Source organism: Aegilops tauschii, chromosome 1 (genome assembly GCF_002575655.3).
Source record: "Aegilops tauschii subsp. strangulata cultivar AL8/78 chromosome 1, Aet v6.0, whole genome shotgun sequence".
Lineage (NCBI taxonomy): Eukaryota > Viridiplantae > Streptophyta > Magnoliopsida > Poales > Poaceae > Aegilops > Aegilops tauschii.
This window is the reverse complement of record NC_053035.3, coordinates 496,287,856-496,302,257: the sequence shown is the minus strand read 5'-3', so window position 1 is coordinate 496,302,257 and position 14,402 is coordinate 496,287,856. Positions and strand designations below refer to the sequence as shown.

Below are 14,402 nucleotides of genomic sequence, written 5' to 3'. Positions count from 1 at the left end.
AGTAGGTGCTGTTATCATAAAGTTAGAATATATTACTAAATATTATAAATAGCGAGTGTGGAATAATGGTGGATCGGTGTGCGGAATTGCCCTAGGCAATTGTTAACAAGACCGGTGATCACTAGTGCAGTTTCATATGAGGGAGAGGCATAAGCTAACATACTTTCTCTACTTGGATCATATGCACTTATGATTGTAACTATAGCAAGCATCCGCAACTACTAAAGATCATTAAGGTAAAACCCAACCATAGCATTAAAGCATCAAGTCCTCTTTATTCCCATACCCAACAACCCCCTTACTCGGGTTTGTGTTTCAGTCACTCACCAACCCACTATAAGCGAATCATGAATGTATTGCAACACCCTACAGCAGGAACCCCTCACGCTTGCGCGACATGGAGGGCACAATAGGACAACACCAAAATAAAACATACAACTCGTATCAATCTAGATCATCAATCAACCCAAAGACAAAAGATATCTACTCAAAACATCATAGGATGGCAACACATCATTGGATCATAATATGTGGCATAAAGCACCATGTTCAAGTAGGGATTACAGCGGGGTGCGGGAGAGTGGACCGCGTAAAAGAGATGAGGATGGTGATGATGGTGGTGATGTTGATGAAGACGATCACCGCGGCGATGATTCCCCTCTCAATGGCACTCCGGTGCCACCAAGAGAGAGTAGGAGAGGTTCTCCCCCTTGTGCTTCCTCCTCCATGACCTCCCCCCTAGATGGGGAAAGATTCTCCCTCTGATCCTTGGCCTTCATGGCGATGATGGCCTCTCCGGGATACTCCTCCATGGCCACCGGTGATGATGGCCCCCTCCGGCAGGGTGCCGGAGAGGGCCTAGATTGATTTCTCGTGGCTACAGAGGCTTCTGGTGGCGGAACTCCCGATCTAGGTTAATTTTCCGAGGTTTCTGTATTTATAGGAATTTTTGGCGTCGGTCTCACGTCAAGGAGGTGCCCGAGCTGTCCACGAGGCAGGCCCACGCGCCCAGGGGGTGGGCGCGCCCCCACCCTCGTGGGCAGCTCGGGACTCTTCTGGCCCAACTCCAATGCTCCGTGGTCTTCTTTTGGTCCATAAAAAATCATCAAAAATTGGCACGTCAATTGGAATCCGTTTGGTATTCCTTTTCTGCAAAACTCAAAAACAAGGAGAAAACAGAAACTGGCACTGGGCTCTAGGTTAATAGGTTAGTCCCAAAAATCATATAAAATAGCATATAAATGCATATAAAACATCTAAGAAGGATAATATAATAGCATGAATACTTCATAAATTATAGATACGTTGGAGACGTATCACTCCAAAGTCTTCATGCGATGTCTTCTCATGTCATAGTCTTCAATGTGAATATCGTCACATACCACCATTGTCTTCAATGTCTTCATACATTTTTAGGGGTCATCTCCGGTAGGTAAACCGAATCAATGAGGGACTACTACCTGTGTTATCCTGCAATTCTCACAATCACATTAGTCCCTCAACAAGGTTTGTCGTCAATACTCCAAAACCAACTAGGGGTGGCACTAGATGCACTTACAGGTACATGCCATAGGGACGGACCCACGCGGCCTTGGAATGATGCAGCCCGAGGGGCGCTCCCAGCTAAATAAACTTGGAAAATGTCACCTGGTTCTGTCGATGAAGGGATGTCGGGGCAGCTGAAGGTACGCGGTGAAGGGGTTGCTCCTCACGAGCCACCGGGGCCCTGAGCCTCGGGAGGCTCTAGGGGTCCAGGCGGTTCCTTGAGGACCGTCTCCATCTCCATCAGGATGGCGTGATGCCTGGCCTCCTGAGCTGCCATGGTGCGCCGCAAGCTGCGCTGATAGGCGGACGACACGCTCGGCAGGCCAAAAGGCATGTGAACGTAGCTGTGCGGTGGGCCTTTGCAGCGTCCCACGCGCGAAGGCCAGAAGAGCTCCTGAGATGCGGCCCTATTGAGCCCTGGGACGTCGATGCATACGCGCAGCCCAGCATCCTCGCCTGGATGGGGAGTTGCGCCTCGCGAGCGGCGGTCGCCGTGCATGGCCCTTGCGTCTTGCAGTTCCTGAGTGGTCCTGGTGATGAACTCCTGAGCGGTGGGCGCTCCTCGCCCTATGTTCTCCTGAGGGAAACGTGCCGTGAAACACGCCTCCAAGTGGTGCCCGAGCACCTCCCTCGTGATGTTGGCAAGGTCTGAGGCCCTCCAGAAGAGAGCCCTCGATCCCTGCCCGAGAAGGGCGCCGGGCGCGCCTTCCTATGCAATGGAGGGAGGCGCCCCTGGCGCGGGTGCTGATCCTGACGAGGTTCCAGTCGCGACGCCACCCTCTTGAGGTCCTGCACGGCGCAGCTGCTTCTTCTTCTTGGGGGTGGCCTCAGGAGGGCACTCGCCCTTGCTATCGGGGTCGTCGATTGCTGCAGCTTGGAAGGCACGCTCAAGGGACCACACCGCATCTCTTTCTTTGCATGGGACCATGATGATTCCGCCGCTTCCCGGCATCTTGAGGACATTGTAGCTGTGACGGGTCACCGCCATGAACTTGGCCAGGGCTGGATACCCGAGGATCGCATTGTACGGCAGACGGATGTGCGCGACGTCGAAGTCGATGAGTTCGGTGCGGTAGTTTTGCGTTCTCCGAAAGTGACGGGAAGGCGGACCTGCCCGATCGGGGTAGTGGAGACATCGGTCACTCCTGAGAAAGGCTTGGTGGGCTGAAGCTGGTCATACGGCACTTGGAGGTTGTCGAACGTGTCGACGGACAGGACGTTGAGCCCTGCGCCGCCGTTGATGAGGGTCTTGGTGACTTGCATGTTGCTGATGACTGGGGAGCAAAGCATCGGGAGGGTGCCTGCGGTAGCAGCGCACTTGAGTTGATCTGCCGAACTGAAGGTGATGGCGCACTTGGACCACCTGAGCGGGCGTGTGGCCTCGAGCTTGGGGAGGACTGCATTCACTTCACGAGCAAACTGTCTGAAGATACGCTGCGAGGCCGGGGCCTAAGCTTCTCCCAAGATGCAGGCGATAGCACGCGGCTCCTAGAAGCCCCCAGCCCCCTCATCTTGATGGTGGTCGTCGTTCCTTCTTGCCGGCGGAGGTAGTGGGGGAAGACCGGCGTTTCCCTGAGGACGATCCTCGCGAGGCTGGTCCCTCCAGGCGCCCTCGCGAGGCTGATCCTGCCAGTAGTCCTCACGAGGCCGGTCGCGCCACTCCTGGCGCGGGCCACGGTCGTCCCAGCGTCCGCCACCACGTCCTCCTCCTCGGTCATAGCCCCGGTCGTTGCTCTCGGGGTGTCGACCGAAGCGTCCTTCTCAAATGGCTCTGAGCTCTTGACAGTCGCTGGTGTTGTGGGTATGCAGGTTATGGAAAGCGCAGAACGGTCGGCTGCTCTTGGATGACTCGGGCTGGTCTCTGCCGCGCTTGGTGTCCGGCTCTGCCGCGAGCACGGCTGCTCCCTTGCGCTTCACGTCCTTGGCCTTGGCTTTCTTCTCCTCGGGGTCCGCAGCCGGGAGCTCAAGGAGGGAGAGGCGCCCCTCCTCAGCTCTTGCGCACTTGGTCGCCAGGTTGAACAGCTCCAGGGACGTGCATAGCTCCTCCTTCATCTTGACGTCACGGACGCCATCGGAGAACGCGGAGATGATGGCCTCGTCCATCACCTTGGGGATCTTGAGACGAACGTTGTTGAAGCGATGGATGTACTTCTAGAGGGTCTCTCCTGGTTGTTGCTTGACACGATGCAGGTCACCCGCGGCCGGTGGGCAGTCGTGAGTGCCCTGGAAGTTGGCGACGAAGCGGTCGCGCATCTCGTCCCAGGAGGAGATCGAGCCTGGAGGCAGGTTCAGGAGCCACGAACGAGCGCCGTCTTTGAGCGTCACGGGGAACCAGTTCGCCATGACCTTCTCGTCGCCGTTGGCTGCCTCGATGCTCAGCTCGTAGAGCTGTAGGAACACCGCGGGGTCGGGGGTGCCGTCGTAGCGAGGAGGCAGATCCGGCTTGAACTTGCCCGGCCAGGCGATGCTACGCAGCTCGGGAGTGAAGGCGCGGCAGTCGGCCGTGGTCACTGGGGCCCGTCTTGGAGGTGGAGCTTGGTCTTGGCACCCGCGCGCCGCTACAACAAGCGGCGTGGGGCCTTGCCGCAGAAAACGATCCTGGCGCGGCGGTGCGAGGAGTGGCGGAGCGTTCTCTTGCGTTCGAGGGACTTCTTGACAGCTTCTTTCTTCACGCGCGGGCGCCGGACGCGGTGGGTCGCGCCGTGGAGCCGCGCGCCAGGGCGCCGTCTTGGTGCAGAGGTGGTGGAGGTGCTCCGTGAGCTACGTCGCCCGTAGCTGGCGGAGGGCGAGGCAGTGAGAGGGAAGGCACAGGGGAGCCCCCTGCGGCACTGACAAGCTCGGCGATGCGGTCGAGCCAGTCCTCGTAGAGGTCATCAACCGAGCGGTAGCGCAGGAGCTCGTGCGCCATGAGGAGTGTGGCCCGTGCGTCCGTGGGAGCGCGACGAGCGTGAGATGATGAACCAGCGGGAGTCATCGATGGAGTGGCGGTGCGGCCATCCTGTCGCACCGAGGGGTGCAACGAGGACGCTTGCTGCTCATTCCCCACCGGGCCGGTGGCGGCGTTGGCGGCAGGCGACTGATACGTCTCCGTCGTATCTATAATTTTTGATTGTTCCATGCCAATATTATACAACTTTCATATACTTTTTGGCAACTTTTTAAACTATTTTTGGGACTAACATATTGATCCAGTGCCCAGTGCCAGTTCCTGTTTGTTGCATGTTTTATGTTTCGCAGAACCCCATATCAAACAGAATCCAAACGGGATAAAAACGGACGCAGAATATTTTTGGAATATTTGGAGAATTCCGGAAGAAGAATCAACGCGAGACGGTGCCCGAGGTGGCCACGAGGCAGGGGGCGCGCCTGCCCCCCTGGGCGCGCCCCTGACCCTCGTGGGCCACCCGTAAGGCGGTTGATGCCCTTCTTCGGCCGCAAGAAAGCTATTTTTTGGAAAAAAAACATCACGGCGAAGGTTTCAGTCCAATCGGAGTTATGGATCTCCATATATATACGAAACGGTGAAAGAGCACCAGGGCGAGAACGCAGAAACAGAGAGAGATAGAGAGACAGATCCAATCTCGGAGGGGCTCTCGCCCCTCCCACGCCATGGAGACCAAGGACCAGAGGGAAACCCTTCTCCCATCTAGGGAGGAGGTCAAGGAAGAAGAAGAAGGGGGGCTCTCTCCCCCTTCTCTTCCGGTGGGGCCGGAACGCTGCCGTGGCCATCATCATCACCGCAATCGTCACCAACAACTTCACCGCCATCATCACCAACTCTTCCCCCCTCTATGCAGCGGTGTAACCTCTCTCTTACCCGCTGTAATCTCTACTTAAACATGGTGCTCAACGCTATATATTATTTCCCAATGATGTATGGCTATCCTATGATGTTTGAGTACATCCGTTTTGTCCTATGGGTTAATTGATGATCGTGATTGGTTTGAGTTGCATGTTTTATTATTGATGCTGTCATATGGTGCTCTCCGTGTCGCGCAAGCGTGAGGGATTCCCGCTGTAGGGTTTGCAATATGTTCATGATTTGCTTATGGTGGGTGGCGTGAGTGACAGAAGCACAGACCCGAGTAAGTAGGTTGTTTGCGTATGGGATAAAGAGGACTTGATGCTTTAATGCTATGGTTGGGTTTTACCTTAATGATCTTTAGTAGTTACGGATGCTTGCTAGAGTTCCAATCATAAGTGCATATGATCCAAGTAGAGAAAGTATGTTAGCTTATGCCTCTCCCTCAAATAAAATTGCAATAATGATTACCGGTCTAGTTATCGATTGCCTAGGGACAAATAACTTTCTCGTGACAAAAAGCTCTCTACTAAAACTAACTTAGTTGTGTCTTAATCTAAACAGCCCCTAGTCTTTATTTACGTGCTCTTTATATTCTTGCAAACCTTTCCAAAAACACCTACAAAGTACTTCTAGTTTCATACTTGTTCTAGGTAAAGCGAACGTCAAGCGTGCGTAGAGTTGTATTGGTGGTCGATAGAACTTGAGGGAATATTTGGTCTACCTTTAGCTCCTCGTTGGGTTCGACACTCTTACTTATCAAAAGAGGCTACAATTGATCCCCTATACTTGTGGGTTATCAGCGACGGAGAACGACGGGATGGCCCGCCGACAGGCGCCGTCTGAGCAATGCGGGTGGCGAGGGCAGCCCGGCGCTCGGCGCGGGCGCGGCGCTCGGCGCGGGCGCGGCGTGCGTCCGCCATGGAGACGATGAAGCGACGGAAGGGAAGCTTCGGCGCACCCCTACCTGGCGCGCCAAATGTCGGATCACGGGTTCCGGCAAAACCCTTAAGGTTCAAACTCTGGGGTGCGCGCGAAGTTCTCCTCCTACCGATCCATGTCCTAGCTTGCTAAGATCTCGAGGGTTAACTCCACGAACTCACGACACAAGAGACACAAGATTTATACTGGTTCAGGCCACCGTTGTGGTGTAATACCCTACTCCAGTGTGGTGGTGGTGGATTGCCTCTTGGGCTACGATGAACAGTACAAGGGGAAGAACAGCCTCCTGAGGTTGAGGTGTTCTTATGCTTGGTGTGCGGCTAAGGCTCAGCTAAAGATCAGATGCCCCCTACGGTGGTGGCTAGTCCTACTTATATAGGCCCTGGTCCTCTCCCCAAATATTGAGCGGGAAGGGAGCCAACCACGGCCAATTTGAAAGGGGACAACTAGTACGGCTTATCCTGACAAAAGCGGTCTTCGCCTGCAAAAGGCTCTTGTGGTGACGCCGCCTTGGGCTCCATGGTGACCTCCGTCTTGCCGTCCTGCTGGTCTTGGTATCGTTGCACCGATATGGAAACCTTTCCATGACGCCTCGGTACTCCGTGCCTGCGCTTGCTTCCTTAGCACCAAAGGGGAAACAAGGACACTGCGCGCGCTGGCGCCCGCCTGGCGCCTGCCTGATCTCGATCGTCATGGCTCACATTACGAGAACCTCGCAAGGTTTGCCTTGCCTTGATCTCTCCGCCCCTCACGAGCCAACCTGGTGAGGCCGCTCCTGAGGAGGTCTTGTGTCGTCCGCCTCACGAGACTTGGCCCCTCGCGAGGGTCTTGAATGCTTGTTGGTGAAGATGGGCCGTACAGGTCCACACGCAGAGCCACGCCGTGGGCCGCAGGCAGGCAAGTCTGGGGACCCCCGTTCCCAGAACGCCGACAGAGTATTCTTCATCAACCTTGTTGCCTCCATGATGATGTGTGAGTAGTTCTATCATGACCTATGGGTCTGTAGTAGCTAGATGACTCTCTCTCTCTCTCTCTCTCTCTCTCTCTATGGCCCTGTTTGGTTCGGTTGTGGATTTCTAAAAGCAGCTGTGAAAAATCTGTTGTGGAAAAATAGCTGTAGAAAATCTGATGTGAAAAAGATGTAGGTCATTTGGCAAACCAGCTGATACAGCTTTTTCAGATTTTGGCCCGCGGCGGAATCAGATTTTGGAAAGCACGTCCTGGGCTGCTTTCGCTTTTGGTTCAGATTTTGGCAGCGGATTTCTGGAATCGGATTCTGCTGGGTTCGCCCTTTGGTTCAGATTCTGCTGCGTGGCAGCGGAATCCGTCGATAAAAGCTGAACCAAACATGGCCTCAATACCATGTTCCCGTGAGCTTTCTCACATCATCAAGATCAATTCGATGTAATCGGCGGTGTGTTTGTTGGGACATGATGAATTGTCACTTTATGACCAGATTGTTCATTGAAATCAGTTGAATCTTTTGAGCTTTTACTTGTTGTATAATTAAATAGCTTTGCATGCTCTCCGATCTATATATCTTTTTTGGTCAAGTTCGATGGGTTTTTCTTTAGAGGGAGTGGTACTTTGTAGTGGATTTAATCTTGTGGTGATCTAGCCCATGCCGTTGCTCTAGCACTCCAATCGCCGCCCAGGCCTTGCCGGACACCCACCTTAGACTACACCACCGTCCACTCCAGATTCGTCCGTAGCCAGGTATCCTCTGCCCCTGGCAACACTGTCCATGGCGGACACCACACCCGGCAAGTTTTTGGCCAAATGTCAATGAGATTTTTTATGTTATTGTTGTTTACTTTCAAGCAAGCACAATGGCTGCGTACTTGATGAGGGAGGATGAGTTGTTGTGGCGATGCTTGGTTGGCTAGAAGTGTAGACTTTGTAGGCCTGGAGCAAGAGGGCATGATATTTGGGGGAAATGTGCATTCTTGGTTTATGAGTAAAAACAGTTTGTGCCCTACAACTTGCACATGATTCGTGAGTGCAATCTGAAATCGCTAACCCATCGATGGTACACCATCTCAAACTCCTTATGAAGTATTGCAGTGCGATCGCATAGATGGAAAGTGGGTGACCATCAGGATCGTCAGACATCGAGATCGTAAGTTCTCTTCTAGTTGCTCTACATGTTGGTCAATTTAATTAATATTTTTCTGAGAAAAACTTTCAATCTATTCATCAACTATCAAGGTAGTACAAAGAACACTAGAAATAAAGATTACATCCAGGTCCGCCGACCACCTAGCGACGACTACAAGCATTGAAGCGAGCCGAAGGCGCGTCGCCGTCATCGCCTCTCCCTCACCGGAGCCAGGCAAACCTTGTTGCAGTAGACAGTCGAAGAGTCGTCGTGCTAAGGCTCAATAGGACCAACGCACTAGAACATCAACTGCCGCCAATGGAGAGAAGCATAGATTAGAAGGATCTAACCTGTAGACACACGAACAAAGACCGAATCCAGGTGGATCCACCTAAGACAAACGCCGACCGAATCCCGTAAGATCCGTCGGAAACACATCTCCACACGCCCTTCGATGGTGCTAAACGCGTCGCCAAAACAGGGGCTAGGCGGGGAGAACCTTTTTCTATTTTCAGAAAGTCGCCGCCTCCTCGTCTTCCCAAGCAGGACACAATCCCTAAACAAACACACAAAAAACCTAAAAACGGAGCAAGAGCCCTTCCGCCGGCAAGGACTCGCCTCGTCTCCATGGCCTTAAGGCCACAAACGGCGAGGTAGATCGGCGGTGCCACCGACGGGAGGCGAGCAAACCCAAGTCTCCCTCACAAGAAGCAGAAGAGGAGGGGTACGTTGGTCAATTTATTAGTTCACTCAATGTCATAACTTGGTGTTCATATTATTATATAGCTCGGACGCGCTATCGTGCTATACCAAACAACGGAGTGGTGGGCCATTCATATTAATGCACTGTTGGATGAAGTTTAAGGGGCACAATGTCTGGATGAACAACACTTTGTCGTGGGATTATTTCGGGTGTAATATTTATTTTGAATTATGGATGAGCAACACTTGGCTCAAGGCGCACTAGAATATTTGCATGCTATTCATGGATTATTTTTGTGGTATTCTTTATGGTTTTGAGTGGTTCGAAGATAGAAAAATACATAAGCGAACTCGTATTGGGTGGCCGACTCCTGTATGTTGTGTCAGTATAAACGTATCCGGACGCTTATGTAGATGATTTACTGTGTCCGATTAAGATACGATGAGTTTTTTTTTTTCTTCTTGCCAAGGCAGCAAACCGATCAGAATCACAATTCACAGATGACAAGACATAGAGACAGACGGGCCGGGTCTATATACAACGGAGAGCGACCGACGAAGAAGAAGCGGATCGATCGAGTCGGCGAGAGCGATGGCGGCGCTCCGGCACGCGGCGAAGGGCTCTGCGAGCGTGCGCTCCAACAGCGAGGAGCGCAGGCGAGCTCTTCGGTCGTGGCGGAGGAACCTCGGCGGCTCTTGCTAAACGGCGCTTCCCCTGGCCGCCGGCTCATGTCCACCTCCTCCATCAGTCGCAAGGTACTTCTTTTCTCCTACCTTCGATCCCTCTCCCTCCCAGATCCGGCGGGTTTGCCGTCGGAGGCCTCCGAGGGTACGGCTGCCCTCTCAAGCAGTAGCAGCGCTGCCGGCGTGGGGACCAGATTAGGGTTGTTGCCGATTCGTCCCCAAAAATCTTTGGCAAATCTTGGGACCTGACGACTTGGGCCAAAGAAATTAAATAAAAAATCTTCGATTGCCGGCGATCAGGAGTCACTTGCAGCCATTGATTGATTGCTCTTGAGATCCGGCGATCGATTGCCGGTGATTAAGACCTCAACCTTGTGTGAGAAGTTAAGAATGATGATAGCATTTTGCAAGTTATAAGGCCATGCATAAACATATGTTGATTAGTTCTGAGGACAAGGATATATAAATCGATATTGTAATGTCAAATTTTCTTTCAGCAAACCAGTAATTATATGACAGACACAATTCTGTGAAGGAAACTATGCTAATTAATATTAATTTAATCATGTTGTGTATTTTGTGGCCAGCCAACATCTAGTGCCGAGCTGGAATTGCTGGAAATGCGATTCAAGAAGACGAAGGAAGAGTTGTTTGATTTGCTCGTAGCAGTGAAAAGGGCAGAACTTTACCCACAGTTTTTTTTTAAAGCAAAGCAAAGCTTTATAGATTAACGGTGTGCAGGCAAATCGCCCAACACACGAGCAGCCACTAAGGGCGGTACATCATTCTCCCAATGCATACATATATCAGGTAAACACATACGGCCAATTTGGCCCAGCTCATGTGCTACATTGTTCTCACTCCTTTTGCATGCTCGCACACTATGTTTTGCAAACCAGAGTTTTAACTGTAGCTTGATATCTTCAAGGATGACAGCATACGGCGAGGAGTCAGTCTTGTGAACGTCGAGCGCCTCTACCAGCAACTGACTGTCAGTCTCAAAAGTAGCCCGGACTACGCCGATATCAGCTGCAAGGGCGACCGCTCCAGCCATGGCCCGAACTTCCGCTCCAAAGGCATCTGTAGTCTGCTCCTGTCGTCCTGCACGGGCCGCAATAACTTGCCCTTCGGAGCCGCGAACCACAGCGCCCCACCCACAGAAGTTGCTACCCGGCACAAAGGCTCCGTCGATGTTAATTTTGAGCTCATCTGGAGATGGTGGCCGCCATTTCCCCTCTTGTAATTCCTTCTTCTTAGGCACAAATCTGTCTGCATACTCCATGGCACTACATCTCACCCTTCGGATAGTTTCAGTGATCTCCGGCGCCAACTCTCCTTCCCTGATCTTGTTCCTAATGTTCCACCACTGCCACCAGAGTGTGATGATTAGCACTCTTTTAGTTTCAGAGAAATCCCACAGGGCGTCCAGCATGTCATGCACACTGGTGAATGCCTCCAACTTACTTCTTTCCTCCTCCAACCCCAGCTCCCTCCAAGCTTGCTTGACATGCTTACATTTTATGAACAAGTGCGCCCCATCTTCATCAGCTCTACCACAGAAAAAGCATTTTGACTGATCTAGCTTGAGGCCCCTCCTCATCAAGTTTGCACATACAGCCAGCGATTCATGGCGCATTCTCCATACAAACATCTGAAGCTTCCGAGGACACGGCACTTTCCATATCCTTTTCCAAGATTGATCGGTCACTGCATCCAGATTGCCCCCACGTGCTGAGCTCGCTCCCGGTGCCCCATTCTGTTGTTGCTTGTGGAGTTCAACATGCAGCTTATAGGCGCTTTTTAGCGAGTGGTTACCTCTACTATCAAAATGCCAAGCAATGAAATCGTCTACACCTTGCCTTAGGGGAATTTGCAGGATCTGTCGGGCATCTACTTCACAGAAAGTGTCTCGCACTAGTTCTTCATCCCACCGTCCGGTTACCGGGCTTATAAGCTCATCGACCCTAGTCAGCAGGCTCGGCCCCCTTGGTGTAATGACTCGCCTCGACCAGGCCCTTGGCAGCCACGGGTCGTTCCAAATATTCACTGAAACTCCATCCCCAATTCGCCAAATATAACCTTGCTTGACCAGATCGAGCCCATGTAAGATGCTACGCCAAGCATATGAGATGCCATCATGAGCTACTGCTTCGAGCGCAGTACTATTCGTAAAGTACCGGGCCTTTAGGATTCTAGCACACAAACTGTCTGGGTTTTGGATCAATCTCCATCCCTGCCTCGATGGCATAGCTATATTGAAGCTGCGCATCTCTCGGAACCCTAAACCTTTCCTCCTAGAGCGGCCAACATGTACCGGGAGCCCGAGGTACTTCTCCTTCCAGTTTTCACTCCGTATGTTAAGTGTGTTCTTGATGCTATCCTTAACTCCGTCCTCCGTATTGGGACTAAACATGAGGGCTGATTTCTCTACATTGATACACTGGCCCGAACATTCCTCATACAGCTTGAGTATGTCACGTAGTGCCTCGGCTTCCTGTTGCTTCGCTTTCATCAATAACATGGAGTCGTCCGCAAAAAACAGATGGGATACACATGGTGCTCTCGGGCATTACCTTGATCCCACTGATCCTCCCTCTCTGCTCCGCATCGTTGAGCAGGGCAGACAGACCCTCAGCACATATCACAAACAGGTAAGGTGATGCCGGATCCCCCTGGCGCAGTCCTCTCGATGGGCAAAACTGATGTGTCAACTCCCCGTTCACTTTAACCTGATACCGGACTGTCCTGACACACTTCATGATTAGGTCAACCCACTCCCTCCTAAAACCCATCCTGCACATCATCGCCTCGAGGAAGCACCATTCTACCCGATCGTATGCTTTGCTCATGTCAGCCTTCACCGCCGTGTACCCATCCTTCCCTGACCTCTTATTCATGACATAGTGAGAAAGCTCGTATGCGATTAGCACATTATCCGTTATCAATCTTCCCGGAACAAATGTGCTTTGGTTGTCAGAAATAAGCGATGGAAGGATCATTTTCAGCCTATTGGCTATCACTTTAGAGACTAGCTTGTAGAGAACGTTGCATAGACTGATCGGCCGGAGATCCTTTATTCTCTGTGGGTTCTTTACCTTGGGGATGAGGACCACATGGGTATCATTCCACCCCTCAGGCATGTCTCCTCCATTAAGCACTCGCAGCACCTCCTCCACAATCTGATCCCCCATGAAATGCCAGTGTCTTTTGAACACAATCGATGGCATGCCATCCGGTCCCGGGGCCTTCAAGTCTCCAATGTGATCTAGTGCCGCTTTTACCTCCTCGCGAGTGAAATCAGCCAATAAGACATTGTTCATGGCCTCAGTAACCCGTGGCTGCACTTTTTCAAGTAGTTCCGGCAACCGTTGAGGATTAGATGAAGCTGAGAATAGTTCCTGAAAAAATAAACAAACATAGTTAGTCATCTCCTCTCCTGCCTCCACCACCGACCCGTCCTCCTTCCTCAACTCCTTTATTCTGTTTGTTTTCTTCCTTGCCGAGGCTACGGACTCCAGATATTTTATGTTCCTATTGTCATCCTTTAGCCACCACATATGGGCCCTTTGTTTCAGCTGAGTATGCTTCTTCTCCTCCAGCTCCTCAACTAGACACCGTAGCCTTGCTTCTTCATTAATTTTATGCTCCGTCACTGCCGTCCTCATGCAACCTTCTAGCTCCTTTTTCACCCTTTTTAACCTGCCTTCCAGCTCCCCGACTACATCTTTGCTCCATGTAGAGATATCTCCCGCCACCTTTTGAAGTGCAACAGCCACTGTAGCATCCCCCATTTCCCTGCTCCTCTCCCAGGCTGCACGTACAACCTCCTCACACCCTTCCTCCTGCAGCCACCGCGCTTCAAACCGAAATCTCCCATCCCCTCTCCTCCATTCCTTATCAGGGCCTTCCGTATCAACAATAATTGGCCGATGGTCTGAGTGTCTAGGAGGGCCATTAACCACTGTATAAGCCGGGAACTGCTCGCACCATTCCTCATTCGAGGTGGCCCTGTCCAATCTCTCACAAATATATGTTCTTAGTTCCTTACTATGGTTCCTCCAAGTGAAAATGTCCCCCTCGAAGCCAATATCACCCAGTTCGCAGATTTGTAGTGCCTCCCTGAAGCCATCCAGGTAGTGTTGTGGCCGGGCTGCCCCTCCTGCTTTCTCCAAACTTGTCAAGATCTCGTTAAAGTCACCAAGGCAAAGCCAAGGCCTTCCACCCTGGTGTTGCTGTTTCAGGAGACGCATCATTCGCCATGTCTCCTTCTTCCTGTCCATCTCCGACTCGCCATAAACTCTAGTAAGCCTCCAGACCAATCCATCATCCCTCCTTACATCAACGTCAATGTGCCTTCTCCCGAACGATCTCAACGTAACATCCACCTCCTTTCTCCAAAACACTGCCACTCCTCTAGTTGTTTGATTTACTCGTAGCAGTGAAAAGGGCAGAACTTTACCCACAGTTGTCCTGGGAAGACATCCAAACTCATCGGCTGATCACTCACCTTGCTGCTCAAGTGGAGCCTAGGCCTCATGACCCCAATTGGTATAAATCTGAAACCTATCATATATATAACTATGCTCTGTTTTCGCCTTTTCTTGTCTGAGAGCCTTTTCTGCTCTTGTC

The 14,402-nt window shown here is 51.9% G+C and overlaps 1 pseudogene; it reads left to right on the top strand.

Moving 5' to 3' along the window:
• LOC109762128 (uncharacterized) overlaps positions 1 to 14,402 on the top strand; it is a 31,370-nt pseudogene that overhangs the window by 13,377 nt on the left and 3,591 nt on the right.